General features: G+C 36.7%; 1 protein-coding gene and 1 non-coding gene across 2 annotated transcripts in view; one reads left to right on the top strand and one right to left on the bottom strand.

Annotated features, from left to right (window-relative positions):
- The window catches only part of LOC105241995 (catenin alpha-2), a 355,800-nt gene that overhangs the window by 227,151 nt on the left and 101,422 nt on the right, over nucleotides 1–27,227 (bottom strand). The gene's annotated exons all lie outside the window — the stretch shown is intronic.
- Nucleotides 495–597, top strand: LOC117802107. Its single transcript, XR_004625163.1, has one exon. It is a non-coding gene; the product is annotated as a U6 spliceosomal RNA (small nuclear RNA).

Below are 27,227 nucleotides of genomic sequence, written 5' to 3'. Positions count from 1 at the left end.
GTGACCGGAATCACCTCAGGTAACCATCTGCAAGCTATTCAACATCTTTTTCCACTCTCACCTCCTTCCCAATTGCCTTATTGCAAGATGGGGCTTGTTTCCACCTTCCTACCTATACCTCATCTTTTCCTGCCTCCTAAGGCTTCCATGAATCACGATGTCTCCTTTGTATCCTCAATTTATCCCCCTTTTCTGGTTCCTTCAAGTCGGTGAAAGGTCTTATCCAAGCAAAAAACAAAAACAAAACCCCTCAAACCAGAAATCAAACAAACAAAACACCCCTCTCCATCCTAATCCTCTCTTGGCATTCTGTACTTCCTGTCCCCTTACAGCCTGGCTTCTGGAAAGGGTGGTCTAGGATGCTTTTTCCGTTCTCTCACTACCTACCCATTCCCCATCCCACAACAATCTGGCTACTGCCCTCACCATTCCACTGAAATTAGCCTTGCAAAGTTACAAATGATCTTCTAGTTGCTTAATTCAATGGACACCATGTGCTTCTCCAGCTTATATACTAAAATTAGAAAGATGTGGAGAAGACTATCATGGTTTCTGGACAAAAATGATAAGGAAATTCATGCAGTGCTTCATATTTTTATAGTAGGAACTCACTTTGTTATATATAGACATATCTGGATATAGAGAATATATTTGCATATAGAAAAAGTCTGGAAAGATATACATCAAAATTTTAGCAGTAGTTATGCTGGGCGATGGGATTTAGGGCAATTCTTAAATTATACATTTTGTGTATATGTATATGTTTTATATATTTATACATATATATATGTTTTCACCATATGTGTGTATATATACATATATATTTCAACTTACATAATGATTAGATATATCTTATCTAAATAAAAATAAATATATCACCTCAAAAGATCCAGTGATCCCTTTTTATTTCTTACCTTATTGGACCTCTCAGCAGTATTTAATAGTATAATTATTGTTCTCTTTCCTTGGCTTCAAGAACACCACTCTCCCCTGGTCTTTCTCTACCCTCTTGGCATCTTGTTTTTAGTGTCTCCCTTTTCTACACACAGTCTCTGCGTGGCCTCATTCATGTCAGGGGCTTACATGATGCTGAAAACTCCCAACTCTATTTCTCTAGCTCAGGATTCCTGCCTGAGTTCTAGCCTCCTACGTGCAATCATTCACTAGGTTTCCAAACACTTCAAAGTGAACTCATCCTCCCCCACCCCAAATTGGTCCAACTCCTATAGTCACATGTCAATGAAAAGAACCACTATCTATCAAGCCCTGTCAGAAACGGAGAAGTCATTTTTGATTCCTTTCCTTTTTCTTACCTCTTATATTAACAATCTCAAGTCTAAAATAATTCTATCTTCCATATTTCACAAACATCACTTCTTTTTTCCTCCATCACCACTGCCCTAATCAAAGCTCTCATCTTTTCTTCTTTAGGTCATTGAAACAGCCTCTTGATTGTCAAATTGCTCTTAGTCTTAGCCCCCTCTAAACCCTCCTCTATTCTGCAGTCTCAGTGGTTTTTCCAAAATATAAATATATCATGTCACTGTGGGTTGAAAAGCCTCTGATGACTCCTACTGCTTAAGGATAAAGTTCCAATTATACTTATTGTCCTCCAGTATAGACTTATTACTCAGCATCCATCTTCAGTCTTTCTGACCTCTAGATTTGGTGAACTGCTGCTATTCTCCAAACATTCCATATTCTCTGACACCTCTAAGCCTTTGCTCATGCCACTCCATCTACAAAACTCTCCTTCCCTGTTATCCTTTGAGACTAAACTCAGGCTTCATTTCTTGACCTGCTCAGAGCCACACTTGCTCTCAGAGCACATTTGCTTCCCTCTACTGTGCTACAAATCACACTCTAATTGTTCACTCATTTGTCTCTTTCACAGTAAAATGTTGAGATCCTCGAGGCAAGGATTGCGAATTTAATATTTTTTTGAATATACACATAAGTAAATTCCATACAAAAGGCAACCACTTCCCAGCTGATGTGATGAGGAGATACAACACAAGGTCTCTTGAACAAATTTACCCAGGAGATACTACAGTGTCATTTTTCAAAAGTCACTAAAGTAAACATAAGTACATCTAAGGGTATTTGTTCAACCCCTATACTGACAGCTTAAAGAGCTCAAAATTCAGGAAGAGCTCCAGGAAAAAAATTAGAACTTGAATTAGAGCCATTCTTGCTGACAAGCATAAGGTCTTTTAAGCTGGCACTTTGCTGCAGGAATGCCATGATGTAATGCAGGGAACACAGCACACGAAGTGAGAAAAAACAGTTTCCAGTTATATCTTTACTTTCCAGCCACCCAAATGATTCTCTTGGCAAATCACCTGCTTCAACTGAAATTATAGGGCAGCACCTTTACAGGCCTGAAAGACCAGATGGTCTTCTGTATTTCCTTTAGCACTAAAATAAATAATTATAACATTTCCATGAGAATGTTTTTCAACAAATTATTTTCAGTTCTTATAATACAAATGAGATGATATACTAACTATACATGATTATTGGGGGGGCTTATTTAAGTAAGAAGTCCCTTAAGGACTGCCAAGTAAGCTTTGTTAACTAAATTTAAATACCATCTTTCACATACTGGTATTACTGATCTCACAACAGGAGAGCATGGTTTTATACTGGCTCTTCAATACTGAAGAGAAGTTACCTGTCATCAATGGACTTTGGTCAACACTCCTCTCTCTCCTCTGACCAAAGACAGTCAGGCACAAAATGCTCCTTTGACTAGATGGGAAACAGAAGAAAACAAATGGCCTCTCAAGTAACACTGAAGACAGAATTATATTTAAAATAGAAGATAATAATTATGTAAAATACTGCATCTCACAGATATCTTCCTCCACTAACCCCCTCAAAGCCTACTGCTCTTTCTCTTAAATACAATCTTAATTCATTCAAATATCACGTATCCACAGGTTTGTGTTAGGTCTGGATCTTTCTCCAGCCCAGGAAAGAGAATTATAATTATGCCATAGCAATTATGCGGAATTCCAAGTCAGCCAGGGACTTCTGGGAAATTTTCCTGGAGAATAGTCAGACATGTTATCCACCCCCACCCCCCATACACTATTATAACTACACGTGACACTATCACATTCATTTGTGACAATGAGGGGAGATAATAACAGCTGAGGATAACAAGTAGAAAGAAAGAAGGTACTTTCGTCTTTTATGACAATAATACATTCAATTAACCAAGACTGAAACCGTCCAGTCTTTAGAAATAGTAGATATAATTTCATATTATTTACAGCCAAAATCCTTCTGATGGATAAAATACTACTGATAAATTTCAAATAGCATTCCTTGTATTGAAATCCGTCAACTTGCCCTACATATGAAGGGGTTGGCAAACTATAACCGGCAGGCTAAATCTGCCCGTGAACTACTTTTGTAAATAAAGCTTTATTGGAACGCAGACACTCTTTTTTTTGATTGTCTGTGGTTGCTTTCCTGTATAACAGCAGAGTTGAGTAGTTGTAACAGAGACCACATAGCCCCCCAAACTGAAAATATTTAGTATCTGGCTCTTCACAGAAAAATGTTTGCCAGCCTCTGTTCTATACCAGCAGATCTCAACTAGGGGCTGTATCACTCAGAAATATTTTCCAGGGGCCGTTTTGGATGTCCTGATCATTGTGAAGTTCTACAGGGCCAGGGTTTAATGTTGTGCAATGCTAAAGTTTGACACAACAAAGGATACTGCCACCCAAAATGACAATAGTGATCCTGTTGAGAAATACTACTCATATTCACTATGATAACCCTTAACTGTGTGCCATACCTTGGGCCACATGAATTGGATTTTGCATCGCACCTACCACCACAAGTTCGAAGGATTTATCTCCATAGGCGAACAGCAAACCAAAAGCATAGTACTGAACACACTATCGATACTCATTAGACATTTACTGATTAATTAGAGGAAATATATTTATCATTACTTTGGATTTTTTTTTAATTAGAATTTTCTGTTTTGGAAAATTGCTTAAATCCACATCCAACACTCCAGGTTCTGCTCTAAAATACAAATTGGCTCTACTCACAATTTTTATTGAAGCATATTTTATTTTATACTCATGAATTTTTAAGTGCTTTCTACTTTCAATTCTACAGAGTGATTATAATTTCTTTGGAGTTCCTTTTATATTAAGCAGGTTTTTTTAATAAATAATGATAATTATTCTAATTCCTGGGGTTTTTTTTAAGATTTTATTTATTTATTTATTTGACAGAGGGAGTAAAAGAGAGAGATTGGGAGGGAGAGAGCACAAGCAGGGGGAGCGGCAGGCAGAGGGAGAGGGAGAAGCAGACTCCCCACTGAGCAAGGAGCCCAATGCGGGGCTCGATCCCAGGACCCTGAGATCATGACATGAGCTGAAGGCAGCCGCTAAACTGACTGAGCCACCCAGGTGCCCCTAATTCCTGCTTTAATAAAAAGACCTTAACATATTTTATTTTAAGGAATATTTTATTTTAAGGAGCTAAATTAGCCTCACTATGGTATAGAGATCTAAACCTGAAAGAAAAACGTGGATCTGAAACCACAGTAATTGTTTCACAATCAAGAAATATATAACCTTAACTATACAGTCAGCTGAAACATGAAAATTATATGGGCTTTAAAACACGTAAATTGCATTCATAAAAAACAATTCAAGGGATATAAAACAAATCTATCCTCAGTGGTATATACCACAGTTCCTGTAAATCGTAATTCACCAGAAATTATTTCAATCAAGAGACTGCAAAACTAACAACTATTTGGAAAACCAGACTACATACTGCTTCAGGAAAACCAGGAGGATGAAGGAGTGGCTCAGATCTTTAGAAAATAACCAAATAGCACTTCAACTTTCCCTGTTTGAGCCAACTGTTTTTTTCCCCCCACTTCAAAGAGTAGATAAGGAAGTAAGAGGGAGACATTAAGGTACTCTAAACTTCATATGTCACAAACAGTATTCCAGTTTATTAAATCCTCTCATGCTCTTTGAGAGTTAGGATTTCTTGCATATTTATAAAACAAAACCACCTAAAGCTCTCCTAAATATTCAATAAAAAAGTGCCACCAACTCCTCTATTATCTATAGTGGTTGCACTGCTTATATGAAACTGATTTGCTATGTAACAACCCCTGGTAATAATAGCAAATATTGCTAACATACCACCGTCTGGGAGACACACAGTGGTTCTGAGACACCGATCAGTGGGAAAGTCATTTCAGCTTGAACCCCAAGTATGAATGACCCCACCCACACAAACAGCATAAAATATTCTTCTCATGGGTGTATAGGACACTGACCCTAACAAGTATGTAGCTGGCAGACAGAATACACACAGGACTACACACCCAGATAAAAAAAGCTATTTGGTGGAACAGAAAGATAAAAGCAAAATTAGGAGTTAACACATAAGGCAAATAGCATTATGAGCACAGCATATGGGAAGAAAGGCAAACCTCCAAAATGAATATGCTTATAGAGAATGCTGAGAAAATACATCAGAGAAACTCAGGGCCCTGATAAAATACAGCAGAAAAAACCCAAAACAAAACCTGCCATGGGACAAAAGAGAATCCTACAACCTAGATGAAAAGAACATGACCAGAAAAACAAACAGCCTGCACAGTGAAGAGTTTTAACCAGTTTTCAGTGAAGAAGTAGAAATTGTTATCCAAATATACTATAGATTATTCATACTTTGTTATCCATTGATGTGTAAAGTAAAATGTACATAATTCTCAGTTTAGTAGACAAACTCAGCTACCCCCCCAACGATAGATAGATAGATAGATAGATAGATAGATAGATAGATAGATAGATAGATATAGATGATAGATAGATAGATAGATAGATAGATAGATAGATAGATAGATGATAGATAATTTGGTGGGGTGCCTGGGTGGTTCATCAGTTAAACATCCAACTCTTGGTTTCAGCTCAGGTCATGGTCTCAGTGCCATGGAATCAAGCCCTGTGTTGGGCTCTGTGTTCAGCATGGAGTCTGCTTGACATTCTGCCTCTCTCTCTCTCTTTCCCTCCCCTCCCACTCTCGCATATGCGCGTGCACGCTCTCTCTCTCTCTCTCTCTCAAATAAATAAATAAATCTTTTTAAAAAAATATTAGGTTCTAGAAAAAAGTTGAAGGCCCACTCACATAGCACTGTTTAATATGTATGTACCTAGAACCAGGGGCACCTGTGTCACCTTTTTAACCAAGGCTCTAACGCCCAAAAGGGGCAAAAGTTGGGTAAGCGACACCACTTTTAAACTAGACTTTGAATTACACAAAATGATTCATCACAATCGGGAAAAAATTAGAAAATACAGATAGAAAGAAAAATGATCTAAAATTCCACTCTTACCACCCTGGTGTGTATTTCATGACAGACTCTTTGTTTCTATGTCTCATACTACGTACGTTGAAAGTTTTTCTTTAAAATTGGGTTCAGCATGTGCACTGTTTTAAGCAACCTGTTTTGTTTGTTTTTTCTTTTATATAGTAAACCAGTTTTCAATGTTACTGTTTCTGTGCATAAATAGCTGCACGGTAGGCCATTTTATTGAATTTTCCTGCCCGATTCTTTGTGGCTAGACATATATAGTATCCCTCATTGTTGTAAATGTGCCTGGGATTTAATTCATAGAGGTGACTGAAGCATGACATAAAGAGGTTAATGCTATTGAAAGAAGCTTTATTACTCACAGTTCCCAAGAGGAAGAGGCACGTCTCTTCACACTGTAGGGCCACACGGGGAAGCAGCAGGGTTAGTCAGGAGACAGAAAGGGAAGGAGAGGACAGTGTGGCCCAGAGCCTTTACTGTGGTTTCCAAGGTAAGACATAGGTGAGGCAGGATAGGTAAATTTGAGTAAGTTTAGGAATGGATAATTTCAGCGGGCTCTGAACTACAGGCTGGTGTCTAGTTGTCTGGTACTTGGTCCTGGGGTAATTTAGGGCAGGAGATACAGGGGCTTGGTGTGTGAGTTAAAGGAGAAGGATGCAGATATGAGCTTTGAAGTGGCTGGTATACACATGAAAGGCATGCTCCCAGGCAAACAGTTTATCCTTAGGAATTAACTAGCCCTGAGAGGAACAGTCTCTCCAGGACTTGCAGGGCACCAAGATGTTAAAAAATCATAAAATACAGAAAATTAAAACATGAGGAATACAGCCATACAAACAGATACCCAGTGAGCTTCCCTTCAGTAGCCTCTCCTCCTCCCTGATCTATCAAGATACTGGGATTCCATCCACCTAGGTCATTGATACCTTCAGCATCCGGCACCATTCTTTTCTACCGTAACCTCTGGTATTATTCTTGATGACCTCAAAGTCCTCATTTCTAAACCATCTGCGAGGTCTCTGACTTTTGTTTCTCTCCATTCCGCCCATCTATTCCCATAACCACTTCCTTGTCTTACTCATCACCAGCACAGGCACCAGAAGGCAGTTCTGGGAGCTATACTGCCAAAGGGTTAAGTGTTCAGGATTTTTTTTTTTTAAATTAATCGACTCAAAGCTAGGTTCTGCTAATGTTTAAAAAGATCACCAAATTGTGCTCCAGATCAAAACATCCGAAAGAGCACCAGTACCATTTTGAGAACAAATACTCTTCACTCTCTAGCATAAACAGTTGTTTTGAGGGTAAGCTGTGCTTCTTGAATTAACCATTTTAATTCTCATATGTTTTGCCTCTGAAATTCAACTCCCAGTAATATATCTCAACAATTCTAACAATTCTCATTATGTTTTTATTCTCATAATATTTGGGAAACTGCACAAAGGCCAGTGTAGCTGGGACACAGAAGAGTGTAGGGGAGGATGGAATCTGAGAACTGGAAAGGGCAGATCTCAGGAGGGCTCACAGCACAAGGGCAAAAATGGGGACTCTGTCCTTTGTGCAAAGGGAAACAAATGTGGCGTTTCCAGCATTATAGCGATCAGCGTATGTCAATTTTTATGACCTCTTTCAGCATGCACATGACTACTCCAGAGGCAGAGCTGTTAGGTTTCTGAAAAAATGCCTGAAGAGCCATAACGAGGGGGAAAGAGGATGAAGCTGCTGCCTATAAGAGAGCAAAAACTCAGGAAAACAACCTAAAAAGATAAGAATTATATTGTGAAGTTGAAGAAAATAAAATTAATAAAGAAGGTGGTGATAGTGGAAAAGAGTAAGTCAGACTTTATCTAAAAGCTACAGAAGAAAAATTCCATCAGGGAAAACAACTTAACAGCAAATTAAGTGATGTGCATGGCTAAAATGAGAAATCAGCAGGAATAACCTGAACTGCTTCTATGGAACAAAAAATAATTCAATCTGGACCCTCTTAAGAGAAATATTAATTCTTTAAAAGCATAAGTACGGAGATTTCCAAAAAAATTTTTATAAAGAAAAAATGCATTTGTTCTACAGTTGACAACTTCACCAACTTTAAGCAATATCATCAATCTTAAATTATTTTTTTAAATGTGTTTTTGAAATAGGAAAAACCTAGATCAAAATCTCAATTAAGTTGCATGAGGACTTCTCAAGAATGACTTAAAATCATGAACATTCTATTTTTAATAAATCTATACTATGGGAATACACAGTCATTCTATTGAGCAAAGAATTCGTCTTTACATATTATAACATCTTTATGATTTGGCACAGTGTCAAGGCTATTCGAGGAACAATATGTTTCCCATCATTAAGTATAATGTCTGTATGGAACAGCATGTTTTTAAGACATCAAGTATCAAAAACCTTGAACAAGAAATGTTAACACTTTCACAGTGTGTAGTTAAATACTAAATAAACTAACAATAGACTCCAAACATAAAGCATGGATTGAATATGCCTGGACCAGGAGTTACTTATGTGAAAAATTTGTAAATCATTTGAAGCACACAAGATTAACTGTCTAATGGGGCGCCTGGGTAGCACAGCGTTTAAGCATCTGCCTTCGGCTTAGGGAGTGATCCCGGCATTATGGAATCGAGCCCCACATCAGGCTCTTCCGCTATGAGCCTGCTTCTTCCTCTCCCACTCCCCCTGCTTGTGTTCCCTCTCTCGCTGGCTGTCTCTATCTCTGCCGAATAAAATAAATTAAAAAAAAAATAAAAAGTTAAAAAAAAAAGATTAACTGTCTAAGTACACTACAGTGTAACTCCATTTTAATACCAACAATGGAAAATAAGATTTAATAGAGAAGTGCCGTGATACAACAGGGGGTTGACCATATGTTTATGAAGATAGAATTTAACCTGTGATGTAATTGCCGTTAGAATGTAACCAGGCTCGTAATAGCAAAACTGCACTTTATCTGTTCAACCAGATTTGTCGGACACCCACGGGAAATGTGTTTCTAGGAGGAGGCGGCAGGCAGTAGTGTACTGGGTTTTCACAGAACGATAATCATCCCACAAACTTCCCTTAAAGTAGCTCTGAGAGCATGGATGTGTGTAGCCTTATTACTGTGCGTGTCAAACCCTCCTGGCATATTTCAGACGACTCTGGAGCTGCTTCACTCCTTGGATTCACATGCTAACTTTGTTTTTGTGACTGAAGGTGAATGGGAAGCCACTGCTAAAATAATTAAGAACCACAGGCTTTTTAGAGTTGGAAGAAACCTGTTTTTTTGAAACAACACATTCTTTCTTTGATGGCAAAACCAACTATATCTTTAGAAGCAAGTTTGTAACTCTTTCCTTCATGTTTGAGTGGTGATCTCAAAAGATGAGAAGGCCAAAATACATTCCCCGAGCTACAGCCCCCAAAACATCTAGCACAGAAGCAGTTCTGAAGAGGAGCAAATACACAGAAGGTAAGAACAAGGGATGGGAGACCTTGGAAAATCTGCATCTAAACTACACATCTTTACTAAACTCAGAACCATGTTCAGGACCTAAGCAAAAATTTATTAAACATGTAAGATTTTTATTATATAGTATCTCTGTATGTGTTCTGGAAAATTCCTTAGGGTAATTGTCTCTATCTCCCTGCCCCCATCTTACCTGTCTCCGTTTAACCAACCCCACGCACCCCAGAGCAAATGTTCTTTATTTCTTGACATTTTTATTTAAATTCAATTAATTAACATACAGTGTATTATTAGTTTCAGAGGTAGAATTTAGTGATTCATCAGTTGCATACAATACCCAGTGCTCATTATATCCAGTGTCCTTCTTAATGCCCATCACCCAGTTCCCCCATCCTCCCACCCACCTCCCCTCCAGCAACCCTCAGTTTGTTTCCTAGAGTTAAGAGTCTCCAGAGCAAATGATCTAAACAGCAATCCATTGTTGTCCTCCTACCTGTCCTTCAGCCATTTGCCATCACCTCCTACCACGCAGGGCTGTTTAGCATCTAGCCCTGCTTAGCTGTCCACACTCATCTTCATGACCCCTCCATTGTGCTTTCCAGATGCACACTCATTTCCCACACCTTTCCTACCTTCACAGAACTCCAAATATACACATATATGCACAATAAACTTGATATTCCTAGGACACATATACCCACCTACACAGAAAGGGTTATGCAGAACTGTAGCCTCTGTGCACCTCTCTCTTGCCCAGCAGACAAATACCCACTGCTCTTTCCTGTCTCAACAGAAGCATGTTGTTTTCTGTCTTCTGTGTTTTTTGTTTCACACCCCACTCTAGGCAGAAGTTGTGAGTACATGGCACAACTACTCAGTCTTTAATTATGTATTTATTTGTCCCTCTCTCAAATAGGCTGAGTCTCCATCTTCACACTCCCAGAACTAGGAACAGTGACTGATATACAGGAGACTTTTAAATTAATGTATCAGTTAAATCAATAATTCAGTGTATGCATGTATTTATGAACTTGGAAAACTCATTTCTATTTATTCTACATTTATATATGCTTATAAATTAGAAAATGATGCAAATTAAAACATCTCCATTTCTTGGAAGATGACAGCATTTCCCCCACTATACAAAAAATAAGGCACAATCCTTATGCTGGGAACATTTCTATCTCACAGATACTTTAAAGAGAAAAAGAAAAGTAGAAGACTGTATTCATTTTGCATTAGTTGTATAATAATATTGGGTAAACATTGATAACCTTAGAGTTTTAAGGAAATGTGTAATATTTCTTTAACTTTAATTTAGGTATATTTTAACTTTTTTGTCAAGACTTTATTTTTTAGAGCAGCTTTAGGTTAACAACAAAATAGAGAGGGAGGTACAGAGATTTCCTACATACCCCTTGTCCCCACCTATGCATAGGCTCCCCCATTATCAACATCACTCACCAGAATGGTACATTTATTTACCAAGGATGAAACTACACAGACACATCATAATAACCCAAATAACAAAGTTTACCTTAGGATTTACTCTTGGTGTTGTACATTCTGTGAGTTTGGACAAATTATACTGACATATAACCTTCATTATACTATCATTTGGAATATTTTCACTGCCCTAAAAATGCTCTATGCTTCACCTATTCAAATCTTCCTCTCCCTTCCATCCCTCCCTTCCACCCCTCCCCTGCTATCACTGGTATTTTTTTTTCTCCAGTTTTGCCTTTTCCAGAATGTCAAATAGTTGGAATCACATTGTAGTCTTTTCAGATGGCTTTCTTTCACTTGGCAATATGCATTTAAGTTTCCTCCATACCTTTTCATACTCTATTCACCTCCTTTTAACACTGAATAATATTCTATTGCCTGGATGTATCACAGTTTGCTTATCCATGCATCTACTGAAGGACACCTTGGTTACTTCCAAGTTTCTGCAATTACAAATAAAGCAGTCATAAACACCCTTGTGCAGGTTTTTGTGTAGATATGTTTTCAACTCCTTTGAATAAATATCAAGGAGCGCAATGGCTGAATCATACGGTGAGGATATGTTTAGTTTTGTAAGAAAATGCCAGACTATCTTCCAAAGTGACTGTACCATTTTGCATTCCCACCAGCTATGAATGAGAGTCCCCACTGCTCCACATCCTCCTCATCAGCATTTGGTGTTTTCAGTCTTTCAGATTTGGGCCATTCTAATAGGCTTGTACTGGTATGTCACTGTTGTTTCAATTTGCATCCCCCTGTTGACATATGATGTGGAACATCTTTTCATAAATTTATCCACCATCTGTACAGTTTCTTTGATGAATGCCTATTAAGGTCTTTGGCCTATTTTTATTTGGATTGTTTGTTTCCTTATGGTTGAGTTTTAAGGGTTCTTTGTGAATTTTGGATAACAATCATTTATCAGATCCGTGTTCTGTAAAAATTTTCTTCCAGTCTGTGGCTTCTCTTCTAATTCTCTTAATATTGTCTTTTGCAGATAAATTTTAAAATTTAATGCAGCTCAGCTTATTTCTTTCTTTCATGGATTGTGCTTTTGGCACAATCATGTCTAAAAACTCATCACCATACCCAAGATCATCTAGGTATACTTCTATGTTATCTTCCAGGAGTTTTATAGTTTTGTGTTTTAGGTCTATAATTCATATTGAGTTTTTTTGAACAGTATAAACTTTTTGTGTAGATTCATTTTTTAAAAATTTTCTCATGCGGATGTCCAATTCTAGCACCATTTTTTGAAGAGACTATCTTTGTTCCATTGTACTGCTTATGCTCACTTGCAAAAAATCATTGACTGTATTTATAAAAGTCTGCTTCGGGGCTGCCTATTCTATTTCATTGATCTATCTGGCTAGTGTTTCACCAATACCAACACTGTCTTAATTATTATAGCTTTATAATAAGTCTTGAAGTTGGGTAGCTTCAGTCTTCCAACTTCGCTCTGCTCCTTTAATATCGTAATGGCTCCTACAAGTCTTTTGACTCTCCGTACAAAGTTTAGAATGAGTTAATTGATATACATAAAACAATTGGCTGGGATTTTGATTGGGACTGCCCTGAATCTGTAGATCAAGTTGGGAAGAATGAACATTTTGACAATATCTAGTCTTCCTATCCATGAAAATAGAAAATTCGTTCCATTTATTTAGTTCTTTGATTTTGTTCATTAGAGTTTTATAGTTTCCTCATATATATCTTATACATATATCATTAGGTTTATATTTAGGTATTTTTCCTCTTTTGGTACAAATGTAAATGATATTGTGTAATTAATTTCAGATTCCATTTGTTCATTGTTAGTATATAGGAAAGCAAATGACTTTGTATAAATTAACATTATATCCTGCAATTTTGTTATAATCTTTTTTTAGTCCAGGAGGGGTTTTTTGGTCAATTCCTTCAGATTTTCCACATAGATGATCATGTTATCTGTGAACAAAGTTTTATATCTTCCTTTCTAATCTATATACATTTTATTTCCTTTTCTTGCCTTATTGCATTAACAAGGTCTTCTAATATGATGTTGAAAAGGAGTGGTGACAGGGTACCTCTTGCCGTGTACTTGATTTTAGCGGGAAAGCTTCCATATTCTCACTGATAAGTATGATACCAATGTGGACTTTTTATAGCTATTCTTGATCAAATTGAGGACGTTCTCCTCTATTCCTAGTTTACTGAGAGTTTTATTATACACAGGTGTTGGATTTTGTCTAATGCTTTTTCTGTATCTATCATTTTGATCATGTGATTTTTCATTTTTAGTCTTTTGATGTGATGGATTACATTATTTGACTTTTGAATGTTGAACCGGCTTTGCATATCTGGGAGAAATCCCACTTGGCCATGGTGTATAATTCTTTTTATACTTTTTTGGGCTCAATTTGCTCATAGTTTTTTGAGAATTTTTGCTTCTTCATGTTCATTAGAGAATGATCTGTAGTTTTCTTGTAACAGTCTTTGTCTAATTTTGGTATCAGGGTAATGCTGACCTCAGACTTGGTTAGGTAGTATTTCCTCTGCTTCTATCCTCTGAAAGAGATTATAGAAAATTGGTATCATTCCTTCCTCAAATGTATAATGGAATTCACCAGTTACTCCATATGGACCTGTGCTTTCCATTTTAGAATGTTATTTATTATTAATTCAAAAAGGTTATTAATTATTGATTCAATTTCTTTAATATATAAGACTATTCTGATCATATTTCCTTTTGTGAGAATTTTGGCAGTTTGTGTCAAGAAATTGGTCTATTTAATCTAGGTTATCAAATTTGTGGACATAGAGTTGTTCATAATATTCCTTTACTATTGTTTTAATTTCTGTAAGATTTGTAGCAATGTCTCCTTTTTCATTTCTAATTTTATTAACTTATGTCTTCTCTTTGTTTTTCTTAGTTAGCCTAGCTTGAGGCTTATCGATTTCATTGATCTTTCAAAGAACCACCTTTTGGTTTCATTGATTTTGTCTACTTTCTGTTTTCAATTTCATTGATTCCTGTTCTAATTCTTACTATTCCTTCTATTGTTTACTTTGGATTTACTTCGATTTGCTCTTCTTTTTGTAGTTTCCTAAGGTGGAAACCTAGATAATTGATTTTATATCTTTCTTCTTTTCTAATATATAGATTTAATGATATAAATTTCCCTCTAAACACTGCCTTCATTGCAACCCAAAATTTTTGGTAAGTTGTATTTCCATTTTCATTTCATTCAAAATATTTTATTTCTTCTTCGACTCACATATCATTTAAAAGTGTACTATTTAATCTACACATATTTTGGGATTTTTCAGTCATTTTTCTGTTTTTGATTTTTTAAAATTCCATTATGGTCTAGGAGCAAAAACTGTATGATTTCTATTGTTTTGAATTTCTTAATGTGTCTTTAGTGGCCCAGAATGCAGTTTATCTTGGCAAATATTCCATGTAAGCCTGAAAAGAATATGTATTTTGCTGTTGTTGGATGAAATAGTCCATAGACATCAATTATATCTGGTTTATTGATGGTATTGTTGAATTTAAGTATGTCCTTACTTATTTTCTGTCTGCTGTATCTGCCCATTTCTGAGAGAGAGGTGTTCAAGTCTGCAACTATGATAATGGATTCATCTATTTCTCCATGTAGTTCTATAAGTTTTTGCTTGATATAGTTTGATGCTCTGTTGTTAGGAGCAAATAATCTATACAATTGAAATGCCTACCTTCATAGTACCTACTTTTTCAGATGCTTTTTTCAATTTTATTATATTTTTTAACCACTCATCAGGCCTCAGTACACTGATTTCTCAGCCCACTAATATGGACCTACCCCCTCAGTTTGAAAAATACATATTTTTTTTAAGAAGTGTAGGTATCTCATTCACAGGAGCTCATTTTAAAAGGTACAATCTTCCACTTCCCAATTATAGCAAAGATCATATCACAATTCATTACTCATTCATTAAACAAATGTTAATTGAACCTCTATTATATGATCCAAAGGGTCCTTTGTTAATTAGCCTCTCCCTTTCTGTGTATCTCATTTTATAATACCACTCCACCAAGGTTAAACTGTAGCAATTCTTAATTTACTTAAAGTTATTTCCTAACTTTTGATATTCTATTCAAAAGAACTGTAGATTGGCTCCTCAAATATGTCAATTTGCAGACTTGTTAACCCTTCCAGACTTGGTTTCTACTTCCAGACTTGTTGGGGTTAACACAGAGCATGAAATCAGCCATAATACCTGTCTCACTAAAATGTAACATGGAGTCCACTGAGGGCAGGGAAGGTTTCAGAGAAGGGCATAGGCCTTTGGAATGCTGAGGCCTGCGTGACCACTCTGCCCTAGGAATGCCACAGGGAGTTGCCTTCCCTAAGCTTTCTTAGATCAAACAGCTGCCCTGTGATCTAAGAGCTGTATCCATCGTTCCTTAGGCTATGTTTAGCAGAATTCATAGAACAAGCAGATTAACATATCGTATCTTTCCTGCAAACAGATCCTCCCAGTTTCAGTAACACCCCTTGTCACACATCATGTGCTTGAGAAACAGTGATAAGGATTTGTGATTATCCTGAGGGACCAATAAAAGTGGGGAGCAAAGAAGACCAAAGGGTCTTAGTCTCTGAGTGTTGACCCCCTTGCCTTGGAGTAATCTTTCATCCATTGCCGGCACAGACTTGGTTTCTACTTTTCCTTTGGTAGGAAACATCCATCTAAAATAAACTTAAAACTCTTACATACTCTTAGTGCAAATGGCACATTTGCCATAAGACATCCTCAACACATCCATCTAGAATGAACTTGAAACTCTTACATACTCAGTGCAGATGGCACATTTTGCCATAAGAATAATCATGCTCCACTATAATTGCATGCATACTTGGCTCCTAAAGCAAGAACAAGGGCCATATAGCTGACCCCATGCCCAGCTTGGGTCAAAAATCCCTTCCCCCACCCCACACATATACCTACACATTAATGCTCCACAGTACTCCATACTTCCCATCATAATTATAGTTAATTGTTTTATTTCTCTCTCTCTCCTTTTATTTTTTTATTTATTTATTTTTAAAGATTTTATTTATTTATTTGACAGAGAGAGACAGCCAGCGAGAGAGGGAACACAAGCGGGGGGGGTGGGGAGAGGAAGAAGCAGGCTCCCAGCAGAGAAGGCCTGATGTGGGGCTCGATCCCAGAAGGCCAGGATCACGCCCTGAGCTGGAGGCAGACGGTTAAGGACTGCGCCACCCAGGAGCTCCTCTCTCTCTCCTTTTAGAGTATACGCTCTATGAGTACAAAAATCGTGTTCCCAGCAATTATTCTCCCAGGACCTAGTGCAGAAGGCAAAGCACAATAAATTTTCAAGCAATAGTGATTGAATTAATTAATGAATGCTCACCACCAAAAACATTCTGGCGACTTAGCTTCTCTACGCTAGTCTCGAACCAGCAGCAACTGCTTGATTGAAATCCTCCCTCACATTACCTTTCCTAAAATATCTTCCAAAATGCAATGTGTTCCCTAAGTTGCTCTTCTTTTCGCATTTTCCAAACCCTTCTCCTGGCTTCTTTCATCAACTTTCCTCACCTGGTAAACATTCTTCGATTTTAATTACATGCTTATTGTGGTGAATCACAATTGAAGTAATTTTAGAAGGTGAGATATTTGCTAACTGTAGAAGAAAAAAGCCTAATGAAATTCAAATATCTTCCCCTGCTTATTATCCAAATTTACAGCTGTTTGCATAGCTCTACTTAATGAATATAGCTATTTTCATATCCATCTGAATCCCCAATCTCCTTCTTGTTTCTGTTTAAAACTGTCTATCCTCCCCCAGAAATCAGGGAATAATCTTTTCTTTTTTTAAACCAGACTTGACTAGAGCTTCCCTCACATTTTCTATGGAAAAAAAAATTAAAACATATTTTGGGAGTTCCCTGAAAAGTTGTAGAAGGAAACTAAGGAAAACAGGAAGGGAGCAAGTGAGGAAGGAGAGAGAGGGAGATGTCGGGGAGGGAGATCTTTTCCATATGGCTCAAGAATTCTTTCACAACTGATCAAAGTCAAATTATGGAGCTACTATTAAGAATGTGCTTGAGAAAATGGATTGGTCCAGTTTCTGTCAAAGCTCTAATAACATTTATTGCAAAATTGGAAACAATGTAAAAACATGGTGAGATTAATCTTTCAGCCCTCTCGTATATTTTTAAGCCTAAACTGATTTTGCTTTTCTTCTGTTGTCAATTTATAAAAATTTCAACTTGCATAAACATAATATTTATTTGTAGACTGTATACATGCACCTAAGTTTTTTGTATACTTGTTTATAATAGTGGAAATAAGTTACTTAAGATTAAAGGTCTACATCCTAATAATTTTAGTAATTTTCCCTATCCCCATACTGAATCTAAAAATCACATATAAAAAACAGAACTTGTTAAGTCTGTAACAATTATAAGATTGTTTATGTCCAGATTCATGCAAATTTCAGGCTTATGGTATTTCAGAATGATATTATCATCAGCATTTACTTGGAATGGAAGGAATGGATGAATTGGGAAGGGAGAGACTCCTAAAAGATCCTGGAAGCATAGAATCCTGATTAATCTGGCTCATTGTTTTCTTTCCTAAGTCACTGGTTAAAACTCTTCAAGGCCTACTTGCTTTTGTAGCTGTATATGCTTGAGTATGGATAATGCTGGTAAGCCTCCCAGGAAATGCAACAGTCACAACTACACAGGATATAGATAAGCACAAATGTCTCACCATCAGAAAAATGTCAAGTACACCCACAAGGTTCAGGATGGCCTCTTTGCATACAGTAGCTAATATACCATTATTAGCTCTACAACAACCAAAAGCTTTTCTTGTAAAAACAAAATGATGATAGTGAATGATTCACAAAAATCTATCTCCTACAATTACCCCCAAAAGGCTTATTTATTTCAAAACAATAAAAACCTATTAAGATGGCTTTGCAACAATATTTATTAAACTACTGCTAGTCCTAGCTCTTAGTCAATTGTTGGTGAGTTACAGAATTAGTGGGCAGATAAAAGGGATCCTATTCCAAGAAAGGATAATGCCTCATTAAAAATTAGTCTCCTTCTATTATACAAGGAACTTTTAGTTTATATATAAGTGGGAGTAGGGGATTCTCTACAGAGTTAGCTACAAAAAAATCTCCATCATGGACCTTTCCCTACACCTACTTCCTTTGTCTCTGAGATGCCAGAAAGAAAGGATGCCAAGGCACTAGGGGATGGCTGAGCCATGAAATAGAAAGTGGCTACATCTCTAAGCCACCTCAATAAACAATCATCCAAATAGAAATGTTTGTGTTGAACATGCCTGCATTGGAATATACTAAAACGAGGTGTAGGTGAGTGTTTATTAAGCATTCGGCTTTCCCTAACTAATACACCAATTGAAAAATAATGCTTTCTTATTATTGCTGTTTGGATTTTTTTCTTTTGCTAGGAGGGATGTTAAAAATGTCACTTATCAAACATTCATATTTTCATCAGTTTACATGATCATGAAATAAGTTCTTTCTCCTTATTTTAAGGATTTTTATGTTCCTCTGTACATGTTTTCAGAGTCTAATGCATCCAGCTTGAAAAGACTGAAAGTTTTAGAAAAAAAGGGGGGGGTGGATACAAGGAAATTTCAAAAGTGAGATTGGAAATTGAAGAAAATAACAAATTCGAGTCACCATATCACTATTTCTTAAATACTAAGGTAGATTCATTCTTCAAATTCATATTGTACATTAGTAAAGATTTGAGAAGATTACAAAAGACTTTGCCATTCTTAAGGAACTTTTTAAGTTTATTTGTTTGTTTGCTGGAACTAAAGTATGTACTATATTTATACCCTCAGTTTTATGTAAGGTCTTTTTTTCAGTTCCAGGATCCCTTCCAGGATGTTGTCATAACTCCTTAGGTTCCTCTGGGCTGTGACAACTTCTCAGACGTTCCTCATTTTTGATGACTTAGAGAATTTTGAGGAGTACTGGTTGAGTATTTTGTAAAATAACCCTAACTTAAGATTTGTCTGATGTTCTCTCATGATTGGACTGGGATGATGGGTTGTTGAGTAGAAAAGCACAGATGTAAAGTGCCATTCTCATTACATAAGCTACCAACATGACATCACAATTGATGTTAAACGTGATCACCCGGCTGAAGAAGTGTTTTGCAACTTTTTTTTTAAACTGTAACATTACTCTTCCCTTCCATTGTATAGTATTTAGAAGGAACTCACTATGAAACCTGTGCTTAAGAAGTAGTTACAATACATAAATTATTGGGAAGTCTTCTCATGAGAAATTTGTCTACTCTATTTATTTATTCAAGTATGTACTTAGGATATTTATCTCATACTTCATGTTGGAATCTAGTAAACTTTATTTTATAGCACAAATTGTGGTAGGTTTGGCCATAGGAAGCACTTTCAATTGGCTCCTATGTCCCCTTCACATACATCCCCATTGTGTCTTTATTTCCCTACTTTCTGGCATTACAAGATGCTCTAGGCCCATGTTGTATATTTCTGGCTCAAACCTAGAATCATCCACTTTTCCAAGGAGCCCTGGTTACTTTCACTGAAGAGTGTTACTAGAAACCAAATTCTGGGGGCTAGGTGTGCCTATTGCTCCTAATGGAGCACAGAAAGCTATGTGTATCTACTAACCCACTTAGACTTATCTATGAGTATTTCTATATGTTAGCACCTATATCTACTTTGAGTAAACATGTTTTAGACTGACTTATTCATCTGTGATCTTCCTCACTAAAGTCATAATCACATGAGGAAAAAAATCTAATGAATCAAATATTCCATGCTTCTCCCGTGATTTGCTATGTAATAGGAAGGCAACATGTTTCTGATAGGCATTGCCAAGAGCACTGTACTTTGGATGGCCTCGTGGGGTGTCTGTGGCTGCACCCTTCAAGGAGAGCCTGGGACAGGGACAAAGATACAGCTATTACCTCGGCTCAAATGAGGCAGTTCTGTCTGTTGCTGGGCAACTTTTGACAGACCTCTCTTTCACTCTGCCTGAACTCCAACTCCTTCCCCTTCCCTTTGCATTCTCTTTCTTTTAAAAATTTCTGACATCATGCTCTCCAAACAGAATTGGAGAGCAGAGCATAACGTTCTTCATGAAAATGGGAGGAGCCTATTATTTTCTTAAACACATTTACCAACCCACAAGGAAAATTCACAATAGTCACTTTTACCCACAAATGTAGAAAACATAAGGCAGTCATTGAGTGTTGCTACAGGGACTGGTACTATTTCATTATTTTAAGAAAAGGACGTTATAGGGAGGGTGCTTTCCAGATGCATTCCTGCAAAGCCTGTAGACTACATATTTGTCATCTACTCAGATCAGCTGACCTGCTTGCTGGATTATATCATGTGCATGCAGGTTAACTTTTAACACTCCACTGAACTTTTTATAACCTGGATTTTGATATTGTTCAAGTCTGGCTCCCAACCTGATTCTCTCAACTTGCCCCTGTGTGCGTGCCCTCCTCTACTACCAGTGTCCATGGCTGCCCATGGACAGCAAAACTATAGATGCTAATCTTCAGATTGCTTCAAATTTATTTTTGCCACTGGACCCTTCTTTGAAGGTAAACGGTACCTCTCTCAGCCCGGCTCTTTGCTACAGGAATTGTCTTAGCTCAGAGTTCTTATCAATCAGCCTATTTCTGTCCCATTTGATATTTATTGAGCATGTCTGTCTAGTCACATACCATGTTAGGGGAATAATAGGCATCGAGATGAATAAGGTTTATGTCCTGATACCTATGGAAGCTGCATTCTATTGGGGGTGACAGGCACATAAGTGCATGAGTGGAGAGGGTGGGATGTGGACGATTTCACACATAGGGTGACATTTCCACTATCTTGATAGGCATGAAGGAATTTTCCACGTGAAAAGTAAGCAGGACAAGAATGTTCCAGAGAACAAAGAGCGCTCCAAGGGTACGGAAGCAGTGGCAATTACACTGTGTTTAAGGACTAGGAGTTCCCAAATGGGGCCCACTAGGTAAAGTAAAGGGAAGGGAAGTTGGAGAGCTGGAAGGGGCTTGAACAAATGGACTTCATAGGCTGTGATCAGGAGTCTGGATACTACCAAAGGGTGATGGAAGCTATGGAAGAATATTAAACCACATAGGGACATAAATAGATTTTCTGCAAACCCTGGCTACAAATATTTCATGGCTGTGGGTATAACCTCATACACCACAACAGGCCAACTTAGAACCCATCACACTGAAAACAGTTTTTGCTTACTAGGGGAAAAAATCACATAATATAGCATCTTACACTCATGTTGCTTATTGTAGAGTGTTATCATCTAAATTGCAAAAAAAGCCTCAAAAAATCTGAAAATCAAGGGAGTCAGTTAAAAAAAGGAATTTTATGGTGCTTTCTTTATCAATAGACCGCCTATCTGCAATAGAGAAAACATTAAAGTCTGGCTTTAAGTGTTATATTGCTGTGCACATTTTCTAGCTCTCACAAGAGACGCATCTGCTTTGAAGTCTGTGAGATGATGGGATGCAGAATCTGTCTAAGCCCTTTAATGCGAAGGGAGCAGCCACAGAAGCAGGGTGTTTTTCATGACATACCTACTGAAAGATGATGCTATATTCTAACACTTTCTTAATGACAACCATTCACCCACGATATTAAGGAACTTCAAATAAGGTGTTTTAAAATCTTGAGATTCAAACCTTGTGTCAAAACAACTCAAGGTGTAAAGCAAAAATCATCATTTGGAAAATAGAGGAGTAATAAAATTAGAAAACTGCAATAAATAATGTCAGCAGGGCCCACTGTAGCCAAGGTCAAACAATCTGTTCTTCAGGAATTAGTAAAGCAGTGTGATCTGATGTCATGCTAGCATTGTTATTGTGGGCACAACCCAGGACAGCTGGAGCTAATACCCAATTATCACTCTTTGTATAGAATCTGGCCTGCAGGGCCCTTCTTTGTAAATTTTCATCACCAGGTAAGGAAATAATATGCTCATTCTCTTCCAAGCTGATAGAGTACAGTGGTCAGCACTCTTAATGTGATATTCCCATGCATATATTTGTGTGCACAGCCCTCTCTCCAACTGCAAGATAAGCCTCTGGAAGCCTGGCCATGACCGAGACACTTGGGAACTTTCACAGCGTGGAGCACAGGGAGGGGGCCTGATATGCACACTTGCTCCAATTTACTTCACAGCTTAAGTTGCTGATGGGCAATTTTGGATTCCAGAAATAAGAAGGGAATATAGATAGATGCCTTGGGACTTGGGGAAGAAAAACAAGAATGGGAGATGAGGGACCCACTCAGGGAACATGAGTTACAGAACTCACGCTAAAGAATACAGAAGAGCATACACTATCTTCAAAGTGTAAGAGGCTTATCTCGGGCATTTTTTAAAATTCATTAGCAAACTAAACCACCCACCGGCATAGGAATGAAATTCTAACACCTCAAAAGCAAGCACAAACCATCAACTCAAGAACTGGTTCTGGATATTGGCCCAGACAGAGGCAACCCTATAATTATCATAGGAAGAATATTTGCAAGGAAAAGAGATGGGAAAGGAAATATGAAAAAGCAATAAACAAAATATTTAATATACATTGAAAAACTCAACTCTGAGGAACTAAAAGAAAACAGAATTTTCTGAAAAAGGTGTTAAAACAAGTACATGGCAAGCATAGTTAGTTGCTGCCCAAGGAACACACCTTCTTTCTCCCTGCCCCATGCATTAGGTGCCCAGCTTTGGCACAACCCTTGAGGCTTAAGGCCTATCTAACCAAATCCTGTTTGTCAGTCATTGGTCTAAGGATGTGTACGTGTCTGTGTGTGTGTGTGTGTATGCGTGGCCCACATCTGATAAAAGGAATATGAGAAGGTATTTACTGCGGCCTAATTGAGGGATTTTCCTTCCTAGATTAGAGAGAATAAATCCTTTTTGACACCACCCTCCCTATTCAATGCTTTGAAACAAACTCTCAAGTGAAAACAGGAAAGGAGCTGAGACAAGCTTTTTTTGACTCATACGAGGAACCAACGCTCTGAAGTGATGAGAGAAAGACAAGAGGAAGCTAGACCCCTGATATGGCCTCATGGAGCCCCTAATCAAATCTGGCCTTCTTTCCTCCATACTTCTTATTCATGAACAATAAAGCTTCATGACTTTAGCACTTTTGGTCAAGTTCTCTGCTATTTGTAAATGTATTCAAACTTATTCAGTAGTTTTACAGCCCTTGGAAACAAAGGAATAATATTCATAAAGTGGAAAGAATGACATGATAGTAAACATGAATAGTGAATATGAATCAGATACAACAAAATAGTACATATGAATCAGATATAGCTATGTATTAAACATAACCATATAGAAATCTGAAAATGAAAAAATGTAACCATTAAAGAAATAAATTAATAATGTAGATGAAAATAATCCAGGAAATAGCCTTTAGAAAGATGAAAAATAAGAAAGACAGGCTAAAAGACAGTAAATCAAATAGCTTCAATATAAGCCCAACAGGAATTCCAAAACCTAAGAAAGAAAGAAATATTGAGGAGGTACTTGCTAAGAAGTTTTACTCATTTACCATAATACAGAATAACAATATTTTCAATCCTAGACAGAGGATATGGGAACTTCAGAATGTTAGGGGGAAAAGGAAAATATTAGATGCTATTGGAGAAGAAAGCAGGAAGAAATGACAGATCCACAAGAGGACAGAATAATAATTACAAACTGCATGTGAAATATAACCATAAATTTAGAGTTCGATTAATCAGTTAAATTCTCATTCAAGAGTGATTGACGGCAAACATAAGGTTATTTTGGAAATGTAAAGACTCTTACTGGCATATCTATTACGTAAAAAGAAAAGCAAAATAAGGGGAAGGTTTGGGATGCACAAAACTATGAAGTCCAAGCAGATATGAATAAGTGGATGAGTAGATGACAGGTGGACAGGTAGCTGAGATGAAGGAGGTCAACAGTTTTGTTGCTGTTTTCCAATGGTAAGATTTATCCTCTTTATATTATTTGTTTTCATCTTTTAATCAATTCTAATTTATTTTTAAACTTTCAAAGTAATGTATGTTTATTGTAGCAAACTCTAAACATTGAACACAATAAATACTGCATTCAAAAACTAAAGACTTAATGAAAAGTGACTGCCATTCCTTAAATTTCATGCCCTCAAATAATCATCCTTCCCATCCTGTTGTATGATCCTTCCAGATTTAGGTCTTCTCTTACAATTATAAATGCATAATGATTTTCCAGTGAAGAGGGTATCCCAAAATATTGCTATTATGCATACTGTTCATCTACTTGCCTTTGTCAACCTTAATATATCAAAGATATATTTATAAGTCCATAATACCATGCTATTGTATTATTTTTAATGAGTACATAGTTTAGAGCAGGGTCACCCAACTTTTTCTGTGAAGAGCCAGATAGCATATATTTTTGACTTTGTGAGACATAGCGTCTCTGATGCAACATCTCAACTGTGCTGTTGTACCATGAATGTGGCCATAGTCAATATGCCTCTTGCCACTCATCTCTCCCTTCCCATTTCCCTTCACAGGAGGGGCATGGCAAACCAGGGTGTTTTTGGCACATAGCTAAGGGGAGCTGAGTGAGGGATATGTTTAGTTTGGGTGTCATAGTATATACTGACGTAGTTCAGAGTCACCTGTATGTATCACTAAGTTATTGTCAGACATCACCCCTCCCATCCCTTTCATGGTGTAGAAATGAAGAATTCTCTTCTACCCACTTGGCAAACTCAGCTGGCACTGTGACTGGGAGGTGCATGCCCAGAGATGGACATGCCTTACAAAAGCATATGTACAGGGCCTAGAGGACATATGTGTATAGGGTAGAAGTGTATACGTGTGTTTAGCGCAGGAGAAAGTTTAAAATGTATAAAGCCAGAACTTAGTCTGGGGGAAATTCCTCCAAACTTCAGGATGTGACAAACTGTACACAGAGGATCGATTTTCATTTTCACCTCCTCAGAGCCATTCTTTCTTGTCAGGAGTATACTTTATAACACAGCATGTATAATTAAAAACATGCTATATTTTTATTACTTTTTGATGGAAATGAAATATTTAATAAAGCTCAAGTATTCTATTATAAATGAAATTTGGGGATATTTCAGTAAATCAGTAGAGCCATATAGACTCTTAACTCGTTTGTATAAAAAGATTAACATTTTCAGTCATCTTTAAATGCATTTTTGAACAACTGAGAGAAAATTAAGGAGAAAATTTAATGGGCATGAGACAAATATAATAAACATAAGCAATGAAATCAAGTGCAAATAAATTATTCTGACATTTAGAAATAAATTATATCAAACTTTCTGTCAGATTATACCAAGCTGAATTTATTAAGAGAAAAAATTCAAATAAAAGTAATTAATAGGTACTTTGATTATTTGATAGTCCAATTAAAGAAGAGGAATGCATTATATGAACATGCTGGAAAAACATCAAATTTGCTGATAATTTTACACAGGATATTAACATCAACAAATCTAACAAAAACACTAAATATGCTTTCTTTTCAGCTACAAACTAGCTAATGAGTGTCATAAATTCAGAGTATTTAGGATTAGTTACTGCTCAGGAAACTTTGAAATTCCCTGAACTCTAACAGCTCATACATGAAAATAATTTGATAAAGGTTTGTCGAAATTTGAAAACAATCTCATAAATTTACATAACATTATCAATAATGAGTTGTAAAGCTAAAAGATATTTTTCTAAACTGGTAATAATTAAACACACACACACACACATACACACACTTCCATCAACCATACTACAGGACAGACTGAATTATCATTCTATTTTTTCTATAGAAAATAACAATATACTTTTGCATTTGAAGAGGTGATCAAAAGGTTTATAGCCAAAAAATATATGGAAAAAAGTATAATAGTAATAAGCTAGGTAATTAATAAGAACATAACTTAGTTTTCTGACTTTTGTGACATCTGTGCTATTCATCAGTCTTAAAATTTATATTTTGTTGTTTGTGACTTTTTCTCTTCTCAAGAAATATCCATATCTCTATTCATTTTCATATTTCTAATTCTTATGCACTTTCCTAATGAGGGCCCCATATTGAGTATTTTCCAGGCCCTCAGAACCTGGGTCTTTCCCCGGTTTTAACCACTTAATCTCCTAGGAAAAATGCTTTCAAGTATTCAAACGAGATTTTTGTATCTTTAGATCAAGGACTTTTGACCACATTTCAGAACAATGAATATGTGTAACATAATCCAAACTGCTTTGTAGTCATTTCAGTTAATAAAGATGCAAAAATACCTCTGAAACTTACTGTAATTTTCTTGTTTTTCAACACCAGGTTATCCCTATCTGTGACTAAGCAAAAATAAATAATATAACACATAAGAGAGGAGTAGAGAAGACATCGCTTTTAATGTTCAGCTTACATTTTAATGCTGTATGTCCATCAGCCTCATTCAGAATTACTCAATTATATATTTCATTTTCAATCTTTGTGCATTACTTCTTTGGCCAGATCTTCTGGAATAATCTCTCGTTCTCCTTATACAACAATTTCAAGAGCAGATTGCTTGCTAAATTGAATTTAGTATCTATTTTATTCATTCTATCTTTATAGTTTAGAGTAAATGGAATCCTCTATTCTGTACTTCCCATGAAAAAATTGCAAAAAATATAAATAGATAAAAAAGTGGGATTTAGCATACATCTAGCTACCAACTCATCTCTTTTACAATAACGTTTATTTGATAAAGCTCATTTTGTTTTCAAAAAGAACATCTTAATTTGCTGAATACTAGAAGT

Source organism: Ailuropoda melanoleuca, chromosome 4, assembly GCF_002007445.2.
Source record: "Ailuropoda melanoleuca isolate Jingjing chromosome 4, ASM200744v2, whole genome shotgun sequence".
NCBI lineage: Eukaryota > Metazoa > Chordata > Mammalia > Carnivora > Ursidae > Ailuropoda > Ailuropoda melanoleuca.
This window is presented reverse-complemented; position numbering and strand designations above follow the sequence as displayed.